This window comes from Piliocolobus tephrosceles, chromosome 7 (genome assembly GCF_002776525.5).
Source record: "Piliocolobus tephrosceles isolate RC106 chromosome 7, ASM277652v3, whole genome shotgun sequence".
Lineage (NCBI taxonomy): Eukaryota > Metazoa > Chordata > Mammalia > Primates > Cercopithecidae > Piliocolobus > Piliocolobus tephrosceles.
The window spans coordinates 109643973-109649729 of NC_045440.1; positions in this window are offsets into that span (position 1 = coordinate 109643973).

Sequence of the window (5757 nt, forward strand, 5' to 3'; positions counted from 1 at the left end):
TTTGTATCTTTAGTAGAAATGGAGTTTTACCATATTGGCAAGGCTGAACTAGTAATCCTGGCCTCAAGTGATCCAGCCTCCTTGGCTTCCCAAAGTGCTGGGATTACAGGCGTGAACCACCTGCCCAGCTTTATTCTTTTTATAGAGACAGAAATTCCATGTGTCAGAGACCCAACAGGAAACATCCAAAAGAGGCAACTTAAGAAGTTTAATAAAGAAACTGCTTATTAAAACATAAGAAAGGTTAAAGTTGACACTAAATAGATGGTAAAGCACCCAAGGACTATTGACACTGGGAGTCTTTACAACTCTGGGTCTGGAGAGACAAAGGACAGTTGTAGGAACTTTGGGAACCACAGGTGAAGGAGAAGGCTGCCTGGTGAGACAGCCTTTGGCTGAGGAATTCAGGTATTGCCAACCAATAGGATGGTGAGAAGAAATCAAAGGGATAAAAGCCTACATCTCCCTCTCCTTCCACCCTCTAATTTCATCCTGGTATCTTAGCCACAAGCTGGAGGACAAACGAGCCCATTGATAGAAGTCATCAGGTCTGTCTCAGAAGCACAGAGCATTGTGAAGAACTGCGGCAAGAAGTTCTGGAGCAACAACCATAATCTATCCAACACACTGGTGTTCAGTAACTTACATGTTATCCAGATTATGTAGAGAAACTGGGATTCAAACATGGGCAGTCTGCATCCAGGGACCTTGAATTTCATCATGCTACACTGCGGTTAGTAATGTGACTTTAATAATAGACTTTTCAAATTTATAAAGGATTTACCTTTTTTTTTTTCTTTTTTTGGGATGGAGTCTCTCTCTTACATCCAGACTGGAGTACAGTGGCGCAATTCTCGGCTCACTGCAACCCCTGACTCTCGGGTTCAAGTGATTCTGATTGATCTTTTTATCTTTAAATTGGGGCAGGTCCAAGATATTCTGATAATAACAACTGCCTGACTTACTGTGAACCTATATTATATGCTTTCTTTTTTTTTTTTTTGAGACGGAGTCTCGCTCTGTCGCCCAGGCTGGGGTGCAGTGGCTGGATCTCAGCTCACTGCAAGCTCTGCCTCCCGGGTTTACGCCATTCTCCTGCCTCAGGCTCCCGAGTAGCTGGGACTACAGGCGCCCACCACCTCGCCCGGCTAGTTTTTTGTATTTTTTAGTAGAGACGGGGTTTCACCGTGTTAGCCAGGATGGTCTCGATCTCCTGACCTCGTGATCCGCCCGTCTTGGCCTCCCAAAGTGCTGGGATTACAGGCTTGAGCCACCGCGCCCGGCCTCTATATGCTTTCTTAAGTGAAAGAGAAATGGAGTCTGGCTAAAACTGGAAGTACTGTATGATTTCAACTATAAGGCATTCTGCAAACGGCAAAGCCATGGAGACAGTAAAAAGATCAGTGGTTGCTAGGGGCTTGAAGGAAAGGAAGAAATGATGAATAAGTAGTGCACAGAGAATGTTTAGGGCAATGAAACTATTCTATATGATGCTGTAATGGTGGATACATGTTATTATAGAAGGATCTCTAAACTACTCTACCCTTTAGTTGATAATAATGTAAAAATATTGGCTAATCAGTTGTACCAAATGTGCCAAACTAATGCAAAGTGTTAATAACAGGTGAAACTAGGTGGGTGGTAACAGGCTGTATGGAAACACTACTTTTTGTTCAATTTTTCTGTAAACCTAAAACAACTCTAAAAACATAAAGTGTATTGATCTTAAAAATGGATACAATTGTGATCATTAGGTTAAGTGAAAAAAAAGCACAGGAAGACACACATCAGATTTTCTCACTTATCTATGGGATCTAAATATCAAAACAATTGAACTCATGGAAATACAGAACAGAAGGATGGTTACCAGAGGCTGAGAAGGGTGGAGGGGAATTGAGGGGGAGGTAGGGATGGTTAATGGGTACAAAAAATAGTTAGAAACAATGAATAAGACCTGGTATTTGAAAGCACAACAGGGTGCCTATAGTCAGTAATAATTTAAGTGTACATTAAAAAATAACTAAAAGAATATAATTAGGCCCCGCGCGGTGGCTCACGCTTGTAATCCCAGCACTTTGGGAGGCCGAGGCGGGTGGATCATGAGGTCAGGAGATCGAGACCATCCTGGCGAACATGGTGAAACCCCGTCTCTACTAAAAATACAAAAAAATTAGCCGGGCATGGTGGCGGGCGCCTGTAATCCCAGCTACTCGGGAGGCTGAGGCGGGAAAATGGCGTGAACCTGGGAGGCGGAGCTTGCAGTGAGCCGAGGTCGCGCCACTGCACTCCACTGCCTGGGCAACAGAGCCAGACCCCGTCTCAAACAAAAGCAAAAACAAAAACAAAAACATAATTAGATTGTAACCGAAAGAATAAATGCTTGAGAGGATGGATACTTCATTTTTCCATCGTGTGATTAAAAACTATGTACCCATAATAATTTTTGTAATTATAAATAAATAAAAGAAAATAGGTTGGCTCTTGTACACTCGAAGTCTATTTCTTATAGCTAATCAAATATTCCACATAATCCATCTTCTACTTTCTTCATTAGGCAATACTTTCTCCCCAAATTTGTCTGGGAAAATCCTATATAGAATTAATAAAAGGAATGTCACTTTGGTCACCAGATCCTAGATAAGGAGGCTTCCTTTGAAACTTAAGTCATCTTGAAAAAATGAAAGTAAAGTTGTACTTCTTTATATGGCAGAAACCGAAAATGTAAGTTAAAATTAGAATTAAAATTTTGGGGTAACATAAATGTATTAGTTTACTAGATAGGAGATTAACAGAAAACCTCTATTGAATTTAACAATCATTGCATAGAATTGACGCCAAATTAAAGCTACTGACTGATTCTGCAGCTTTAACAAAACACCAAGATTTGGTGAGGTATTGTCATCAATGTTCCCTTTATTAACAAAGTCATATTTTGGAAGATTTACCTTTATTAATGATAACATTACATCCAAAATAGACCTTCTAATAATTGCTCCTTCGAATTAAAGTGTGGAATTTCTTTTCAGTTAATTAACCAGCTCTGGGTGAATTTCCCCAGTTGTGGATTTTCTCACTGATGAGAAGTATGGGAATGATACTCTTTTTTCTCCAAATATGCTTTTGGCAACAACATTTTAATATCGTATGGTGAAATAACATTGTGTACATTTACAAACATTCAGAGTGTGTTATTTCAAAGGGCCACTCGCTTTTCAATTCTAAGTTCAAGCTTAACTGTCCCTAGAAAAGAATTTCAGACTATTTCTATTCTTGTTGGTAACTCCCTGTCTGAATTTCTACAATGTGTGAATCTGCCCTGCTCTTTTTGTGTGCAATTTTAATTAGAATCTTCAGATTCTAAACTTCTCTGGGGCTCTTTCTTATGTCCATTTGTAGCTCAGGTACTGATCACAGTGTGTGTTTAATGAATACACGTTGTTGATAATGACAGTGTTCAAGTTTTTGAGTTCTAAGAAATTACCTCCAAAGTATTGTAAGTGGTATTACTATTTAAAGAAATCAGTCTCCTGATTCACTGAATAAACCCGGCATCATTACTGCATTGAGGTTTTAGGATATCAGAATCTCTAAAAGCTAATATTTTAAGTAAAATTTTAACTAGGTCATAATCTGTCATATTAGTGTATAGAACTGGAGACTTAATAATAGCAATTATCTTAGGGTTGAAATTTCATATTTAATTCATTTTCATGTTGCCAATGATATCAAAATGAGTCACCACTTATTAGTACTTGCTAAGAACTAATGTACTGTTATATTTATTACGTAAATATGCTATTACATAACAACCACTCTATAAAGGCAACTTCTAACTTTTAATGGCTCCCTCTTTTACTTAGAACAAAATCCAAGCCTTTTGTCCTCTCCTCCTAAACCCTCCTCACTCTCATTTTATGCCGCTCCCTACTTGCTCTTTCTTTTTAGTCATATGGCCTTTTTAACTGCCTTCAACCATTGTACTGAGCTCTACCTAACCTCAGAGTCTTGGCACATGTTAATCCCAGTGCTTGGAATTCTTTCTCCTTACTTTTCTTATTTTATTTTATTTTATTTTATTATTATACTTTAAGTTCTAGGGTACATGTGCATAACGTGCAGGTTTGTTACATATGTATACTTGTGCCATGTTGGTGTGCTGCACCCATCAACTCGTCAGCACCCATCAATTCGTCATTTATATCAGGTATAACTCCCAACGCAATCCCTCCCCCCTACCCCCCATGATAGGCCCCGATGTGTGATGTTCCCCTTCCCGAGTACAAGTGATGTCATTGTTCAGTTCCCACCTATGAGTGAGAACATGCGGTGTTTGGTTTTCTGTTCTTGTGATAATTTGCTAAGAATGATGGTTTCCAGCTGCATCCATGTCCCTACAAAGGACACAAACTCATCCTTTTTTATGGCTGCATAATATTCCATGGTGTATATGTGCCACATTTTCTTAATCCAGTCTGTCACAGATGGACATTTGGGTTGATTCCAAGTCTTTGCTATTGTGAATAGTGCTGCAATAAACATACGTGTGCATGTGTCTTTATAGCAGCATGATTTATAATCCTTTGGGTATATACCCAGTAGTGGGATGGCTGGGTCATATGGTACATCTAGATCTAGATCCTTGAGGAATCGCCATACTGTTTTCCATAATGGTTGAACTAGTTTACAATCCCACCAACAGTGTAAAAGTGTTCCTATTTCTCCACATCCTCTCCAGCACCTGTTGTTTCCTGACTTTTTAATGATTGCCATTCTAACTGGTGTGAGACGGTATCTCATTGTGGTTTTGATTTGCATTTCTCTGATGGCGAGTGATGATGAGCATTTTTTCATGTGTCTGTTGGCTGTATGAATGTCTTCTTTTGAGAAATGTCTGTTCAAAGGGCTAATATCCAGAATCTACAAAGAACTCAAACAAATTTACAAGAAAGAAACAAACAACCCCATCAAAAAGTGGACAAAGGATATGAACAGACATTTCTCCTTACTTTTCACCAGCTAACTCCTGCTCATTCCTTAAGCTCTGGTTTATCAGAGACCTCTCCTGAGAGTCTTTTCCTAACTCCCTCCCAAATCTAAATGTGGTCCCCCTTTTTTGTGACTCCTGCGACCCCTCTCCCCTGACAATACCCATTTTTGTCCTCCATTATCTGTCATTAAAATAGGTAATTACTTATTTAATATATATTTGTATTAAAATGTCTGCCTCCTTCATTAACCATAGTTCCAGGAGGACAGGAGTCATCTCTAATATGAAAGTCACTTAGTAGTATTTATTGAGTGGATGGATTCATACATCAAAAAGGAATTTTAATTATAGCATTAAAACATGACACTTTTTTCTTTTTTTTAATTATACTTTATGTTCCAGCGTACATGTGCACAACGTGCAGGTCTGTTACATATGTATACATGTGCCATGTTGGTGTGCTGCACCCATTAACTCTTCATTCACAATACGTATATCTCCTAGTGCTATCCCTCCCCCCTCCCCCCACCCCACAACAGGCCCCGGTGTGTGATGTTCCCCTTCCTGTGTCCAAGTGATCTCATTGTTCAGTTCTCACCTATGGGTGAGAACATGCGGTATTTGGCAAAACATGATACTTTCTAAATCATTATTGATTGTAAATGACTTATTTCAAAATAGTTATTCTGAAAAATGTCAGAAAAATGTTATGTGTCTACTTAAAATAGGTTCTTGTCTTTTTTTATAACTTAAATAATATTTAAATATGT